This window comes from Paramormyrops kingsleyae, chromosome 1 (assembly GCF_048594095.1).
Source record: "Paramormyrops kingsleyae isolate MSU_618 chromosome 1, PKINGS_0.4, whole genome shotgun sequence".
In the NCBI taxonomy this organism is placed as follows: Eukaryota; Metazoa; Chordata; class Actinopteri; order Osteoglossiformes; family Mormyridae; genus Paramormyrops; species Paramormyrops kingsleyae.
Window position 1 is genome coordinate 26,100,949 of NC_132797.1, and position 18,676 is coordinate 26,119,624.

An 18,676-nucleotide genomic window follows, 5' to 3' on the forward strand; every position below is an offset into this window, starting at 1 on the left:
GTTGCCCTCCTCCCCAGCTCTGTACAAATGGAGCTTGTGTGTGGCTCAGCAGTCAGCTCAGCGCAGGTTCAAGCCTCAGCAGAACGGTCACATGTCTGTGGGCTCTTGAGCCAGACCCTTAGCCCCCAGCTCCGGGGGTGCTGGGGGCTAAGGGACCCCCAACGCTTGTTCTCACCTGTCTGTGTGTCTCATGGAGAGCAAAATGGGGCAGGCGAAGAGAGAACTTCCCCATGGGGATTAATTATCACCCTTCTTTGTATTCCCAGTGTTTGTGAGCGTCTGATCCATAGATATGTGGTTTACATTGATGAGTGCGCATGGACTCTGGCTCCCTGAACATCCTTCTAGGTAATATCTGCCAACTGAGATATTTGTTGTGCATATTCTTGGCCTGGAGGTGGCGCTATTTGCACACCATTCTCATATAATTATTTTTTTTGATCGGTGTGGTTTAAACAAGATCTGTCCTACAACTCGGAGGCAACAAGATGTTCTACCAAGGTTGTGTAGCCAGCAATTCACCACTGTACATTTTTCTGTATGTTGACCTCAGCCATCCTATAGTTGAAAATGCTTTTTCAGCCACATTAACCTCAGAACATGCTGTAGTCGACCCCCGCCATGCTTGACGGGTACCTAAGTACCTTCCCATATTATAGGTTGCAGATTGAGAAATCGCATCACAATGGTATATGAAGGAAGGTTAAAGGGTTCAGCAGCCTTTGAACCGTTAATAGAATATCCAGGAGATGCTTATCTTGCGTGTGATGAGAAGGTCCCAAGCTGCAGTTTCTCTTCTTTGACTGCTGCTCCTGTTTTCTTGCATTTCTGTTGAGAAGACACTGGGCCTGATAAAGATCTCAACCATCTGACAACATGAATGCCCTGAAGCATGAGAAGATCCTTCTCAGAGCGGCTGTGTGAGATACCCTGTGGATCTGCCTCTGCTAGAAACCTCCACTCAAGAAAACAACAGCAACAGCGCCCCCATATGGCCTGAGAGGTTTTTGCCATCCTTGTTGGGTCTTGACAGCTTTTCCCAGACTCTCGGCGGTCAAAGTGGTGAAGTAACATCTCCCTCCAAGTAGCGCATAAAGGCTCAGCATGTGGATGGTTGATTCTGGCTTCTGCACCAAAATCCTGATAGCATTTTGTGGTTCTTCAGCAGCTTCTTTGTGGTAGTTGTGGAGGACCCATTTTCATCACTTTGCCTGTGAGCAGGGGGCTTGCTAGTGATCCACTTACAGAGGTGCCCTGATGAACATGCAGGGCCACACTGTCACACAAATCCATGGCTGAGCTTTATATATAATGCAGTAAAATGCTACGGAGTGGCTGGATTCTAACCTGCGTAAAAAGACGTCTGGGCTTCCCTGGAACCCCACTCAGCGCTGGCAGGACCTTCATGCTTCCTGGGTTGTTTGCCATCACTCTGTCTATGTTTTCTGGAGTGCAAATTCCGTCATCTGTTGCCGAGACGGCGAGAGTGAACCATTGCGGTCCTCGTCATTCCGTCCCCGAACTAACGCACCTCCCTGTCACGTCTTAACAAGTCTGACCCTTAGGCCTGCTCAGTTTCCGCTTTTTAATCCTAGTTACTTGGCTTTCTCTAGTATCTCTCCTTGGTTCTTGGAACTGAAGCACCTGAGCAGCCCATATGGCATCGTCAGTAGATCAATGGCACAGTGGTTCTGTTTAGATCTCTGTAAATGTAAAATATGTCAGATAATATGGCACAGCCATCACTGAGAATTAGCATTTTTTCACATTTATTTTTCACATTTATTCAGTACCCAGAATATTCCGCATATTCCATCTTCCTCCTCCTCCCTAAATATGGAATGATTAAGTGGACAAAATGCTTAAAAGGGTGACTAATGATAGAATTAAGTCCAGATAATGTAAAACAAACAAACCCCACACAGGGTACAGGATGCATAAAGTAAAGGAAATGGACTTTAATGGTGACTAATGCATAATATAACCGCGTCTGAAATTCGGATTGCCCTCCTACATTAAACGGGACACCAAAATCAAACGCTGTAATTGTATTCATGAAAAGCTGTCTGCGTTAAGTTTTACTTGCTGGTGTGCGTCATTCACATTTTTCTTTGTATTTTTGAAAAGGAAAAGTTGTAGATATGTAAGATAGCTGCTCGTCCAATGAATTCACACCTCGGAGAGCTTCAGAAGGATTCTATATGTTTATAACGCACTCACACTGTCCCTGCTAAGAGCAGAAGCTCCCAAAAATCCCTAAGGGGGTCAACTGACTGGCTCAAAATAAAACACCTTGCCATTAAACTGTGATTACCTTTAGATGTGATTTAAGTTAACTTTCATGTAAAAGAGAACTGTCTGCTCGTGGTAAGAATAACCTGCATTGTGTAGTAAACATCAAATATTTACATGTGTCCTGTCCAAAGGTTCTCGTCCTAAGATTCCTACTTCCTGTCAAACAATATACTGTAGCTAAAACATGATTCTGGGTGACAGAGTGATCATTTCACTCTTAGGCTCTTGAGCAAGGCCACTGAAACCCAAAAACTGTTCCAGCGATGCAGGGGAAATGATTGGCCTTTCACTCTAACCACAAGCTTTGCTCTCACCAGTTAAGTGTGTGTCCCTTAAGATAGGATATGTAACAGCTAAAGAATTCCTATATACCTCTACTCATAGGAACGGCAGGATTAAGTATCCTTATCGAATGGTAGGATGGCATTCCAAAAATGCTCTCACACCAAGGAATTTTAAGATTACATGATTATCTTAGTCCTTTTGTGGCGCAAAAATATATTCGTTTGTTTTATTGCATCGTGTAAATTGGAAGAATTTGCCGGTTTATACTTTTTGTGTCTGAAACAGATTAGTGTAGCAGATACACGTGTTTTTTTTTTCTTCCTTAGCTCCGGTCACACGGCTTCAGACTTCCCTTCCCTTGATCCACACGCACATTTTGGTTATTTTTAACTATCCTAGATACCAACCTCCCCTGTTACATCTTTGCCTCATTCTCCTGGACCCCTCCTTGTCTTCCAGATTTCACCACTTGACTCCAAATTCAAGGTGTTGTGAAATACAGCAGGGGGCAATTAAATTATACGCACTGAAAGTAAACGTAGCTTTACCGTGGGTTCGCAGTATGAGGCTGATCCTGTCTGCTACTCGGGGCGGCCAGTGGAGGAGATTGTAGGCGGAGACTTTAGCAGAGATGATACATCATTGTTCGTTTTAGCGTTTGCTCAAAGTCCGATGTACGGCTGGGGGGCTGTTGAGTATTATAGCTCAGCCTGCTGGACGTGGATTGAAGCCATCTCCACTTACCTGCCTTTTTTAACTGAAGGAAACCAAAACAGGATTTCGTGAAAACTCATACTAAAAATTGATCAACGGTAGGTTGCAACAATTTATTTTGATCTGTAACACATTTATTTCTAAGCTTGTATAACGCCGTAAATGTCTTGTGACCGACGGTCGGGGATTTAAATGCTCTGACAGCTATAAATGCAGAGCAATTTATTACAGTCCATCGTTGTCTATTTTCAAAATGCGATTTGTTATAAAATGTATAAATTCAAACGAATGAATTTATACCGCAATGGAAATGTAATATACGACATGCCCTGTGCTGGATTATGCATTTTGCATCTTTTGGAAAAGTTGAAGTAGAGCAGAATATGCATAAGAACCGTGCAAATATGCTGCTTGCTGGTGCTCTTGTAACTTTTAATTTCCTTCCGAACTCGTTTAGAAAGGGAGTGAGTTACTGAACGTCGACGTCACAACAACAACAACAACAACAACAATAATAATAATAATAATAATAATAATATACATTTATTCCTTTTACGACAGGAATAAAATATAGTTTTAATTAGCCTAAAAGAGGAGTTATATGTGCGTTTTTTTCTGCTGAGCTCCTGTTCTGATTTCGCTTCTTTGTAGGCGGCGGCATTATCATGCGTCTTCATCAAGAGCGTTTCGCTTGTGCGATTCGTTGATTTGCCGCTCTGTCTGAATGTAGATTATTAACAGATTTCCATTATTACCTCTTATAGAACGAGATATTTGTTTGGATAACCCAAGTGTTTTTCTTTTGCATTCAACATTTGGATTAATGGTTGATTTGGTCATCTTCCTATAGCCTAATGTAGTGTACGAGGTAGAATTAAAACAAACTATTTTTAAATATATATTTGAAAGTCTGATGAACTGAGAGCAAGCGTATTTTCTTTGTAGCAAGCGCAAGAGACCATTTTTGAAAAATCTAGTGGCATAAGTACACAGTGTTTACGACTGTGATGCATTTACAAGAAAATTCATGTCCCTTGACATAAATGGTGACTCAGGGCGTCTTCTTGAGCTTGTATGTATGATTCAACGTAAGTCCATACAGAGGCATGTACTTCTAATCGAAACATTGTCCACTTTCCCTTGAGATCATGCAAAATATAATAATAATAATAATAATAATAATAATAATACATGTATAAACCAATTAATTAATTAATTAATTAATTGGTTGATTGATTGATTGATCGATTGATAGTTAATAAGATTACCAGAGAAAAAAACTTCTTGAAGATCACCTGTGTTAAATGTGCGTTGTGGGTTATTGGGTCTGTCAACAAGATGTAACTTTCTGTGTTCTCTCTCTCTCCATGCATTTTCATCTAACGTCAATCTTGGTTCATCCAAATCAACTCTCCTTTTCTTGGATGTGTTGTGCCCGCTCTTATGGTAAGTACATCAGTTTTAAAGGAAATTCATCTTATTGATGCTCCTGCGAGCCTGACCCGGGTACAGTGGAAGATGGATGGATGATTTAATGCTGTGAATTGTTCTACACATTACAAATTAAACAGGAATGCAGTAGTTACATACTTTAATGGACATCTGTACTGATTTGCATGCTTGTTGGTGTCATTATATAAGTGATAAGTCCGAAGTACAGCAGTGTTAGAAGCATACTTAGGTTTGTTGCACATCAGGCTCGTAGCAACATAGTAAAAGTATGAGTTTGCAACCACCCCCCCCCCCCCCCCAATTTGTTTGCTACCCAAAATCTGCCAAAGGGGATCCCCATCCTCGGCCGGTAAAATGTGGTGAGGGTATGAGGGTATGTTATACTGGAAACTAAGTTATATTACCTGCAAACCCAGCAAACACCCAGGCAATGAGAATGGCAGAATCCATATCTGGGTATTAATCACTTATCCTGTCACCTTAGATTCTACATCCATCTATCTTCAGTTGTTTGGAATGTCCCATGATAATTATAAATGAAATATTGCTATTGACAGACATTTTGACTGATGGATAAGGATTGTGATAGGCCTGATGGATTGTGGGAACAGCAAGATTTTTAGGGCTGGTGTAAAATCAGATTTAAATGATGAAAACAAACTTAAATCAAGGTTTTAATTAACATTTTAGCGATGGATGACTTAGGGGGTTTATGTGAAGAGGTGGAATAGGTGGACCTTGATCATGCTAATGGGATGTGCTTGGTTGGCATCAGGGAGCTGCAGGTCCAGATGCAGGTTCTAGGTGTTATTCAAATAGATTTTGATGGTCAAATTGCATTATTTTGATGTCTGATCTCCTGGGTATGATCAATAATTTATGATTATGTTCTCCACATTGTGAATGAATATAAGTGGTTAATACCTGGATTGGACCAACAGATGGGCTGAGATGTTCCTAAGGACTGGGCAGAGAACTGTTGTCTTGTGCATTATTGTTGTCAGTTCCTTTATTTCTTTTTTATTTCTCATGACTTTACCCTCATATTGTAACTTATTAGCATAACTAGTCATGATATTCAATGGAGCTTTCAGCAAATACTGACATGGAAATCATTGTAGATGAATGTAGATAAATAGTGACTATTCATTCATCCATCCATCCATCCATCCATCCTTCTGGCCTGGGCCATGGGGGACCTGGATCCTTAAACACCATCTAATATGGAGCAGAATCATTTTGAGAAATATCTGTCAGGGTGGGTCTCTGTCCTATGACGCATGTTCCCAGTATGGCCAGCAGGTTACTGTCTATCCCGTGTCCTTAGTACCTAATGTGTTCCCCCTTCCTTGGGCTGCTGTGTGGCCGAATGGGCTAAGTGGTTGGCTTTCAAACAACCAGACCAGTCTCACCTTGCTTGACATTCTTGTGCCCTGGCATTTGTTGTGCTTCTTGCTAATTGTTTTCTGGTATATCCGTTTAGACCCTTCCTTTGTACCATAGTTTTCACTGATTGTTATCTTATTATTGTTATTGTTATCTAGTCTTGTACTATGTTCTGTTCCCACGTTCTAGTTTCTCCTTGTGTTTGTACACTTAGTATTGGATTATTGCCCTCACCTGTTCCTCGTTACCCCTAGTCTCTTGTTTGTGTTTGATTGATTGTAATTGGTCCACACCTGTCCCTCATCTTACCCTCATCATCCATGTATATATGTGCCTCCCCTTGCTCAGTTGGTCACTGTGTGGTTGTGCGCGCGTCTTCAGCCGTGGTTGTTACTGTGTTGCTCCCTGCCTTCATTATCGTAGTTCACCTGTTTTGTTTTTGACCTCTCGCAGTCTCTTTGTTTTCTGGTTCTCCCCTTGTGTTCTGTTTTGTGTAATTACACCCTGTTTCAGAGCTGCTGTGTGCATCGCTCCTCCTTCATCATGCCCTGTCGTAACACCTTAAACAGCAATCAAAAGTGTAGTTAGAGGGCAGTCATCTAGCATCATAAAGTGTCTTATTCCAAAAAACAAAATGGTCCAAGGAACAGGAAGGCTTCACGTACAGTACTCTGAACACATGGTTTGTTATGAACCAAAAAGAAACAAAATGACTGGCGTAGGTTGAACTACTGTGTGGATAAAGGATGCAAATCTGCATGTAGCTAATTATCAGCTTCTGTCATACATGCATATGACTTAACACCCAATTTTTAATGAGCTTTTCCCCCTTTACGGGATTTTTCTGCCCACGTTTAAGAGCTGCATCCTCCTGGCATTGCAAAGCTCTCTGAGATCACTGACCTTAAAAAAACTTAAAAGGCGTTATCTGACTCCCTGTCCCGGGGGAGAGGATGTCCATGCTTGTGGGAGGAAAAGAGAAGCGTTAGGTGCTGCTGTTCAGGGGAGATAGTGGGCCGTGACGTTCTGCACCTCGCTTCATAAACCCCGACTCTCTACTAAGCAGCATCAGGTGGCGGTGAAGGAATTAAGCTTAAAAATATGAATGTCCATCCTTCTTCCAGTGGCTTATCTAGTAGAGGGTCACAGGAAGCCTGAAGCCCATGTCAGGAAGTGCAGGATATAGCGGGACACACAGATATGCACAACATTATGCATTATGGGAAATTCCAATAACAATGTTATGTTATTCTTTTTTGGATTTCCTATAATTTACCAACATAACATGTCACTTGCATCAATGGCCCTGAATAAGATTCCATAAAATTCACACATAGCATTAATAGATAACTAACATCATGAGGTGGTTCAGTGGTTAGGTCATGTCTCCAGAGTTCAGTTCCCGACCCTTGCTGCATGTGTGTAGAGTTTATCACTGTCTTTCCATGGGATCCCTCCAGATACATGACTTGAGATGAGCTGGCATTGCATCCTCCGGTCTGTACTTCCTGGGACAGGGGACAGGCTCACCATGCGGCGTAAGTGGCTATGGAAGATGGATGTTGGACACTGTCAGATTTTGCCCCAGGAAAAAAATAAAAACAAAAAAACTCATCATTTCTATTACATTAATCCGCAAGATGGTAGCGATTAATTTTCAGAAGTGGGCCCCTGGTCATATAAAGCAACCCCAGTTACTTGCCAAAGCAGCAGTAATGACTCGTGTAAATGCTGCCAGAAAACGATGGGCTTCGGCCTTCGGAGTGGGGAGGGCAGCCTCTTCAGAGAGTTCTGTGGCCCTCATGTCATCTCGACCTTGTTTTAGACAGGTAATTTTCGCTGTGCAGTGCAATAAATAATAAACAACAGTGAAGAGTCTGTGTCGGTGAGGACCTGCATGTCTCCCCATGTGAGTCAGGCTGGTGGCTCTTGGACCGAACTCCCCACCTGACACTGAGATGTACCCGCACTCCAGAGACGTCACGCAGCATGAGCCGGGGAGAATTCATTTGAATAAGTAATAAGGGAAATTAAATTAATGTGACCTCAGGAAATTCAGCAATGGGTATATGGGCAACTTAGACAGCAATAGATTTGGGCCACTTACATAGGACCACTAAGTGCAACTGGTGTTTTGGACCACTAAACTGGCAATAGATTTGGGCCACTATGGACCGTTGATGACTTGGACCACTTAGATCTGGACAAATAAGGGCTCCCATTGTTTTGGACAGGCAGTAGATTTGGGCCACTTAGATTTGGTCCATTAAGGACAGCCAGTGTTTTGGACCGCTTAGATAGCAGTAGATTTGGTCCACTAAGGGCAGCTGATGATTTGGACCACTTACACTGGACCACTAAGTGCAACCGGTGTTTTGGACCACTTAAATAACAATGGATTTGGACCACTCAGATTTGGCCCACTAAGGAGAGCTAATGATTTGGACCACTTAGAATTGGACAAATAAGGGCACCTGTTGCTTTGGACAAGCAGTAGATTTGGGCCACTTAGATTTGGTCCACTAAGGACAGTGAGTGTTTTGGGCCTTTGATTTGGACCACTTAGACAGCAGTAGATTTGGCCCACTTAAATGAACCTGCTGTCAGTTAAGGACTTTTAAATTTCTATATTAGGACACTGTTGTAATGTTGAGTTTAGGCTAATGCCCAGTCCATTCAGAGCTTCTCAAACCGGCTATTTTTACAATCAGGATGGATGCCGCAGAGATCTTATCTTACAAGGAGAACCACATCTATGTTAAGAGTGATGTGTCTGCATGTTGTGGTTATTGAAAGAAGAGATGCAAGTAGGATCGTCAAGGTCAATTTGTTTGTTCGACTGAAAGAATACTTATGGCACCAGTAAACGAAAGTCACTCAGCATGGCTCAGAAAATGCCTTGTTGCGTTAATTTTATCGTTTTATTGTCTTACGGCTGATTTTGCGGCAGGAATGTCTACCGATGGTACTTAAAATACTCAAGAGGTAATGCTCCATTAGCTGGGGAAAAAACATAATTATGACTGCATACAAATATGTTCATCCTGACAACTTTTAATTAAACTTCATATTAGAAATTCCATGGCATGAGGGCAGAATATTAAGCCAGTAGCATGACATCATTGAAATGATGTTTAAAATGTAACTTCGATTCCTCTGCCTCATTGTAATTACAACTCGTTCTGCCAATATCAATGGCGTGCTTGTTGGGGGTGAACAGCAGTGATGAACATTTCTAATACTGAAGCCTTCACTCCCACAGGAGGATGTATGGAAGTGGTAAATGCCATCTACCAGCTTCGTAAGGTCAGAGTATCGGGGGTATATATATACAGAGGGCGGGGCCAAATGGGGCACTGGCCCCCAGCTGAAAGTTGATTGGCCCTCATCACCTGTCACTCACCGATTCAAAACATATCATTGGCTAATGACAGATTTGTCCCCTCTGTATGAATTATGTCCCTCACCTTAAAAAAATCCTATAATTACTCCTGGTAAGTGTTAACATTTTCATGGGTCTTTGACAGTAAGCTGCCTCGGTGCCTGGAACATCCCAATTTTATCAGCCATCTACAGGCAGAATCCATTTCTGTCTCCTTTTCATTACAGCATGGGATCGTATTGTTCCAAGCCCTGCTAATATATTCCTGTGTGGCCAGATTGTTTGTTTGTCTGCCTGTGATTGATCCACCTTTTATTCTACATGTGAATAAAGGTGTACAGCATAAATCTCCTGGATACAGGGAGATGAAGCGACCTCCTCGTCTGAATATAGCACATTAGCGGACATGGGCAGCGGCTGTGGGGATACCCAGCCGGACACCGCCTCAAAACAATTTTGTGTTCATTTGTGAAAGTCAAGAAATTAAAGCCAAGTTATATTTCACATTCATCATGTCTTTGCACCAAGGTATGGATGGTTGTTTTTTAGGCATCTGTTTCCTGTGAGAGATTTAACCCAGGACTCTATAAAATAATATGTTTGAAGAATGAATAGGACAGTGTTACATGCATGACCCGCAGAACGCACATTCCCTTTAACAGTTTAATATTTCTCATATCTTTAATGGGCTCCTATGAGGATCCCATTCTTATCGCCTATAGCCTGTGTGTGCAAGCAAGCAGCAGACTGGCTGCCAAACCCAAGGTTCTGCTTTAACGCTACAGGTTAGCTGTGACAGGTGGTGTCTCTTACTGCTGTCACCCAGAAGCATGCGGCTGACACACCCTGGCCAATTTACACCCTCCTCTTTAAGGCAGAACTATAATAGTTATGTTTCCAAACTGCCAGCAAAAACTGACACTCCTCCATCTCTTGTATTATTAACCGGTAAGTTTGATATATTATGAAGTTGTTTCTGTTATATTGTTATCTGAGATATAAGACAGCCTTCACTCAGGAAGGAATACTTACCCTCTGAAGTATTTTGGAGCCTAAATATTGATTCGAATGGAAAATTCCAGTGGTGTTACTGGAGTTCTAGAATCAAGCTGCTGTCACAGAGTCTCTGAGTCTGGTAGCCACATGTACTGTGACTCACACTTCCAGGACTGGGGCTGTGAATCCCGTTTTTCTCTGTGTGTGTGGAGTTTGCATTTTCCTCCCACAGGCCTTGGGCATGGGTTTGACTCATTGATGTCTAAATTGCCTGCAGTGTATGATTGTTGTACGTGCCCCGTGATGGACGTCGTGTGACTGTGGCTAGGATTAGTGGCTGTAGGAAGGAGTAAAAGCTCTATCATGTTGCATCAAAGTTTGCATTAGTGCACATACCTGACCAAGTATAGTTGTGGGTCAGAGATTGGCACCATAGCTCACTGTCATAGGGCTTTGGGTTTGAGTCCCATCCCTGACTCTGCGTACCAGGATTTTGCCTTTTCTTCCTTGGTTCCTGTGGGTTTTCTCCAGATTCTTTGGCAAACTCTCGCAGTCCAAAAGCACACCATTTAGACGAATCAGAGCCTGTAAGTTGGCTATTATGAATGTGTGTCCTGTAATGGGATGAAATCTCCCAGTCTTAAACTACTTAAACATAAAACCATCCATCTTTTAACCACTAATCCTGGACAGAGTTGTGTGTAGGTTGGGGGAGGGGGGGTCGGAGCCTATCTCAGGCAGCACATAGGGCTGGGGTGCACCCTGGATAAACAAAATTGCACATATTAAAATATAATGTCTGTCTTGAGTGATACTGAGTTCTGAGACTCGCCTGGAGTGTGGGCTGTGTGCTTCAGGTGCATGCATGCTTCTCCAGGGCAGAAGGAGTCCTCCTGATGGCCGTGACTCCACATCATGCCCAGAAAGCCTGCAGGTGCCCACTCAGTTTCGGTTTCTCTCCATCGGGAGCACAGGTTATTCTCACAGACGGAGGCGAGCGCCGATTCGTGTGCAATCTCATCTTTCAGCAAGGCTGTCGGCAACATTTGTGACTATTCCCAAAGCTAGGTGTAATCAGGCGGCATGAAAGAGCCTAAAGGAGAAGGGAAAAAAACATCAAAAGAGATAAGATTTGTGGCTTTTATTTTGCCTATTAATGTTTAATTTTGTGATTGGTCGTGCAGTGGTACTTCAGCAGGGGGAATTGGCAGGGTGGGCTGAGAGTTACAGCGAATTTGAAAACCTTCTGTGATTCAGTGGGTTGGGAGTCTGTGCCTATGATTGTACTGTATGGTTGTTGGTGCAAATCTTAGGATCAGCATAGTGATCTCAGCATCGGGCAAATGAGCAAGTCCCTTAACCCCCGAATTGCTCCAAGGACTGTCTGACCCTGCTTTCTCAAAAAGAAAATGCATGTCTACTAAATGAAAAAAAGAAAGAAAAAGTTTTCACCGTAGCTGTCGTTGTCTGTGTCCTTTGGCTTCGCTTCGCTGTCTGGCTGTAATCACTGGCAGGCGATGGCCATACAAAGCAGCAGGGAGTTCATTCACAGAGCCGGAATCCAGCACGGCACAGAAGCCATTCTGTCTGCTTCCAAATAAAAAATCCATCACCCTGTCCCCAGTAGCAGTGCTGTGACATTTCTCATCAGACACATCACCTGATTCATTCTTTTTGTCCGTGTTTTATTTTCATAACACCCCAAAGTGCAGGGATCCATTTCTGCACTGCAGACCCTCCGAATCACTGTCCCACCACCTGAGCGACCATTCTTGTAACACACAGTTGTCCAGCGGGAAACGGGCTTCTGAAAACCCAGTGGTCACTGCGGTTTCATGAAACCCAAACCGGGAGACAGATTTAGTAACTGGCTGAATCGATGCTGCTTTAAAATGTTTTATTACAGATATGGACATACTCACGTGCTTCTACCCAGATGGAAATATACTGTAACTTTTTTTAGGTTATTGATCTTGGTGTAGATGGAAATATACTCAAACTTCGTCAGGGTATACAGATGGGTATAGATGGAAGTCTACTCAAACATCTTCGGGGTGCAGATCTGACTCTGCGTTTTGTGTGATGTTTTGTGTCATCCCCTAGGTCAGTGTTTCTCAACCCAGTCGTCAAGGACCCCCAGACGGTCCATGTTTTTGTTCCTTTCCAGCTCCCTGCCAGACAGTTCACATTTTTGCTCCCTTCCAGCTTGCTGGGAGCAAGCAAAAACATGGACTGTCTGGGAGTCCCCAAGGACCAGGTTGAGAATCACTGCTCTAGGGATGTCACTTGTAAATTATATGTTGTATGATTCTTTGTATCATACGACACTACGTACTTGCATATCTGGTAAATCATAGTTTTGTTTGATGTTTTGTGTCATGTTTTTCTGTCGTCAAGCAGTATAAGAATGGGGGTTGAATGCGTTTGTCTGCTAGATGTAGTGTTCTTGTATGGTGTTGTTTTCTAACATACCTGAAACCTGATCCTTATCCAAAAAAGAAAAAGCAATCCTCCAATCACTAGCCAACAATCATCCTAAAACTGCTACTACCACCACCACCACCACTACCACTATTTTTACTACTATTATTATTATTATTATTATTACTACCACCATCACCACTACTACTATTACTACCACCACTAACTACTACTACCACTACTATTACTACTTCCACTACTACTATTACTACCACCACTAACTACTACTACCACTACTATTACTACTTCCACTACTACTATTACTACCACCACTACTACAACAACTACTACTACTACTACTCCTACCACCACTACTACTACTACTACTACTACTACTACTATTGTTGTTGCGGTTGTTTATAGTTCATGTACTAGAGCTGCCTGTTTCATCAATCGATGTCTAAGAGTTAGACCTTGTACCTCCTCTCTGTATCATAATGTGGCGAATGCACCGCAGCAGGTGATCATATGCGTGACGGAAGCCGTGGAAATTTTCAGCAGGAAAAGGTCATCTGAGGGGGAAGGCACTGAAGCCTTTTAGCGAAAGGTCACTGTATTTATGTTCTGATAAACTCCCTTGGATGCAGATTATATGCATTAATCGGCATCTCTAATATTGGTTCTGATTAATTTGAGGATGCCTATTAAGTCTAAAACAGCTTGTTGGCATGGTGATTAATTAACGTGGGCTTGTGGTCCAGATATAGGGAGAGACTTACTGGTTGAACCGAGGCTCTTCACCTTGTTACGTCATTTCAAGTAAGATGCACATGAAGTCTGATTAACTATGATTGCAGCTCCTTTCACATAAAGGGCAACTAAAGGTCTGGAGGAATTTAGGTCCCCTCCTTCCCGTAGGCAATTATGTGGCTGTGAGCGAACCACACTTCCTGAAGATAACCATATGGAGGGTGGGGGTCCACAGAAATGGCATATTAACCAGTGCTGCATGGCCAGAGATTAATTATTATATTCCGGATAAGCCAGGTTCCTGTAAAGTCAGTAAGTAAAAGTCTGGGAACTGAAGTAACAAAATAATTTCAAATACCCAGACTAATAATCAGGAGCACAGCAGGTTCAGGGGCCACATCACGTTTTAGGGGCCCTTGATTATGGACACTTATAAAATTATATAATGTAACAGGGGCCCAAGGTGATATTTTGCCAGGGATCATGTGGGGTGTAGGAGGTGGAGGGGGGGGGGGCTGCCCCTTTTGCCCAAACAATTGAAAATGCCCCCCCCCCCCCCTTGAGGTTCTCAGTGCCCATTTTTGATCACTGGACCCCAACACTCCATCCCACCCCCCCGAGAACCTGCCTCCAAAAAAGTCTCTTCTCAGCACTGCCTTCTTAATGTCACACCAAACTCTACACATTATGAAAAAAGACCTGAACAAGCAGCGAATATGACTTGAGAAGGGTCCAAAGTGGACCGTAGCAGACTGCAGGAACTGTTCCCATGCCATTTTCACACAGAGAGCCTGTTAAAAAGCTTTAAAGAGCACATAGAGTCCAGCTGACATTCAGAGATCACAGGAACTTTATGCAAATGGAGATGCTCTGTAGAGCAAGGACGCTTTAATTTAATGGGCACTGGGATGGCTTGAGTGTGTGGCAGATTGTCTGTTCCCACTTATAATTGGAGGGCATGAGATTAAGTGGACTCTTGGAGATGCTTCTAGGATCTGTTGACATCCTGGCCCCAGCAAGCAGACTCGCTTAAAGTTTCCCTTGGGGTCCAGAACCATTCCATTGCTGCAGCACTCTCTGTTTCTACCCTTACCCCCCTGAATGAGGTCACCTGACCCTGATTAGTGTGCAATTGCAGTAAACACGCAAGCTCCTAAAGGTAAACAAGATGCTAATTGCTGAAGCAAGTCCTTCTGTGGAGACTTCCCTCTCATTTAATGGCTCACTGGGGATCAAAGTAAAAATACTTTTTGGGAATGTATTTGCTTTAAGAAGGGATTGGGTAAAGAAAATAATAATCTTATAGACTGTAAGTGATGGGAAAAGTCTCGTCTCCGATGATAATGCTATTCTGCTGAGAGAGTACTTATTTGCACAGCATTTTTTGCCCGGTAAATTAGTTTTCTTCCACGGGATGTCCTTGGGTATCCCAGCATGCAGCGCTGCCCGATCCCAGCGCTGTACGGTGGGCGAGATCTGCTGGTGCACGAGGACAGACTTTGGGGGAGTCAGCAGCCGCGACTGTGTGAAGGTACGACCTGCCAGCCGGAGGGGAGGAGGCAACACCCGGTAAACGGACAAACGGCATGTCCAACTGAGCAATTCAGAATTGCGGTTTAAAAAAATAATCGATACCTTTATTTATATGTCTGTATATACATACGGGACAGTTTGCGTGTGGATGTTCCTCGTCTGTGTGAGAAGGTCCGGCTTTCCTAGGATGCTGGTTCTCCTTGTATTGTGACCGTTTAAAAAAAACCCACAGATATATTGTAAGATGCTTAGAAATGTAGAAGCTTGCGTGGGAGTTGTGTGCAGGTGCTTCCCGTCACAGTAAAGAAAAACACCGGGCTGAAAACAGGAAAAAAAGAAGCTTCGGCCGTGTAAATTTAGGCTACCCGCATTTGAGGGAAATCCATGTAGTATGTTCGGGACAGGAGAACATCCTATCATTACGGGTGCTGAGATCATACTTAACATGTTATTATAGATGCTCGTAGGCGGTCTTACTCATTATTATAGAAAGCCTATAAACTAGGAAGAAAAGTGCCTCGGATCACTTGTAAATGATGCTGTTTTGGGGCAGTAATATTTTATAATTTGTTTTCATTTTTGCGATGGGTGCATCAGAAGGTAGATGTTGCGGTTGCTGTCGGGACGGTGTTAACTGGCAGCCCCGATGCGATGCTTTCGGCGTTTCCATGGCCGGTTCTGCAATGCGGTGGGTGTGGCCTGGAAGCGCAGCAGCGGCCGGGCGGCGGCAGCACCTCTGCAGCCCCTCCGAGCGGCCGTCCTCTTGCCCCCGAGTGCGTGTGTGTCTGCGCATCGGTCATATTGCAGATGTCGCAGCAAGCAAAACTTTGCGCCTCTCCGGATAGCCGGGGGATGCTTTCTGGTGGCTGTTATAACAGCCTAATAATGTCCTAGAGGCGATCGCAGGGTATACGTGATTTTTTCCCCCCGTTAGTTAACGTCGTACTGAAATATGCTGCACAATTGTGAGAGAAGATGAACGTTCAGTTTCATAATTATATTTATGATAAGTAATTGTGTGCGAAGTTATTTATTGTATGATCTAGCATTTAGCGGTATAGTTTGAGCGTTTTCAGTCTCAGTGTCGCAGGGATTAAAATCAGCTCGCTTGTTATCTGCTGATCGATTATAGGCAGATATTAATATTTTTTCTTTTATTTTGTTGTTGCCTATGCGCACAGCATTAGTAGCCTAGTGTAGTATATCTCATCTCTCCTTTCTGTGTCATTGAGTCCTCTGGCTTTGATCATGCCGGAGTCCTGTTAGGCTACCTGTTTGCGGGCGTAGGAGCATCAGCCAGGCCAGGGATAGAAATAAATGCTGTTAAATTTCACATGATTCATATAAACCTTTGTAATTCCGCAAAAATAAATACTAAAGTTAAGTGCGATGAGTAAAATTAACAAGGAGTAGAGTAATACATGCGCACTTCAGTTTTTCACACAGTCTTTTTCATTGATTGTAGCGACGCTTCTGTCTTGCAGCCCTTTGTCGGAGTATGAAGGGCAGGAAACCGGTTTCAGGACCGGCCGATTCCGCAATACCGGTAACACATAGTTCTAGTGGGGCACGTATATGATGATGTTACACATGAAAATACTCATGATCACAGTTCGAACCACATCAAATCAATTTATAACTAATTGTTTTATGAGATGAATTCACCTTATCACTTCACTCAAAATTAACTATTTTTTTTTATCGAAGCAAAAAATGTACTTGTTGGCCTACTTTGAACTGTTAAATAAATATCGAAAGGTAAAAACCCGCATTTATACTCTTAAAGCTGTATCTTGTAGGCCTGTTTATCTGCAAATGTGTCAGTGTTTGCATACAAGTTACATTGTTTGGACTATTTCATGTTTAATTCCTAAAAGCTAAGAAGCTTAATTAAGCCCCTTTATCAGCTACTGTCACGGTGTTTCGGTGTTGTATTCAGTCACGTTTTATTTTTTCCCTGAAATGCAATTACCAGTGTTTGTTTTTTTGTTTTTTTTTAAAAAAAAAGAACTGACAGAATCTGATTTACTTTGGCACGTGTCACAGCCTGACTGTGCAGGGTACAGCTTTTAATTGGAACAGGATGACTAGCTGATGTAAGGAGCACATTAATCACCGAACAGCAGGTTGCTATCTAGCTGGACCGCTAACAGTGATAAATACCATACATTAAACACTATGGTTAAGTCAGGCAACTTTTAGAAATCAACAGAAATTTGATCCATAACTTTTACATTTGGTTTACTCTTTTAAATATGATGAAACAAAGGAGTCTTATTGTTCTATACTGTCAGGTGAACATCTAGGCCTATGTCGTCTATACGCTGGATAACAATAAATCACATATGTATGTGCATCATAATTTTTTGCCCATGAAATGGTATAATAAAAACCTTTTAACGCAAATGGAAGCCTCACTGCCCTTTAGTTCACTTCACCACACTCACCAGGGTGTGAGGAAACTATGTTTTCATGAGCGGGCAATTATACCGCTAACTATCTGACAAAAGTATCCGGTCTAATGTAAGAGAATAAAGAAAAGGCAATTGATGGTTCACGCATTAGAAATAATTATTGGCCTGGACTGAAATCCATAATATGTAGATAGGTGAGGAGAATTGGACCTTTACAGTACCCGATACTGACTGCACGCTCAAAGGGAGCCTCTTTTAGACCTGCACCATGCTGTGTGACTTTCACAGGTAATTTTTTTTAATCGGAGCGAACCGAAAATGGTGAGTCAGAACAGTCTCTGTGTGATCTTTTTATCAGGAAAAGGTCCGTACAATAATGTCTGACACAAGTAGCAATTTTAGTTTGAATACCTTGTTTCGAATGTCTTACTCTGTAGAAGTTCAGTCCAAGCTATCTATGAATACTTATTGCAAGAACATGAGCACTAATGGCACTAATTTTGATGTGCCTTTGGGTCTCCTCACGGCCGTGACAAAGATAAGAAGATGGAGGTTGGATGGATGGATGGACGTGAGTAGCATTACTCACATTGTGCTGTTTAGTTTTTGTTAAATACAGCTCTGGAAATAATTAAGAGATAATATTTTTTTTAAATCTGCATTTTTAAATCCTGGTTTAATCCTGATTCTGCTGGCAGAAGGCTACACTGCGTGGCAGGCTGCTTCCAGGTTCAAAATTCCTAAGACAGTAGTCCTTAAGAGCAAAGCGAAGCAGGAGACTTTGGCAATAACCTAAAACTACCCAAATAGAGGGCAGAAGGAACTTTCTAATGCCAGAGATGACCATCAACATCCCTCAGTGCCTCATAAATCAGAGGATAACTTCAAGTGACCTTCAAAAGGAATGGGAAACATTAAGTGGTACGAAGTGCACTGTTAGAACAGTTCGTATCAGGCTCCTAGAAGCAGGACTGAAGACCCATAAAGCAAGGAAGAAGGCCTTCATTAATGAGAAACAGGGAAGAGTCAGGCTGGAGTTTGCAAAAAA

General features: G+C 42.6%; 1 protein-coding gene across 6 annotated transcripts in view; it reads left to right on the plus strand.

The window, feature by feature from the left end:
* Positions 1–4,716: 4,716 nt before the first annotated feature.
* The window catches only part of LOC111850085 (band 4.1-like protein 3), a 53,629-nt gene continuing 39,669 nt past the window's right edge, over positions 4,717–18,676 (plus strand). For 4 of the 6 annotated variants that reach the window (XM_023823592.2, XM_023823595.2, XM_023823594.2 and 1 more), the window contains exon 1: positions 15,157–15,250. The gene's annotated coding sequence lies outside the window, so the exon portion shown is untranslated. Of the gene's footprint in view, positions 4,741–15,127; positions 15,251–18,676 lie in introns of those variants that run through there. The other 2 variants (XM_072712379.1, XM_023823593.2) reach the window with 2 other exon arrangements.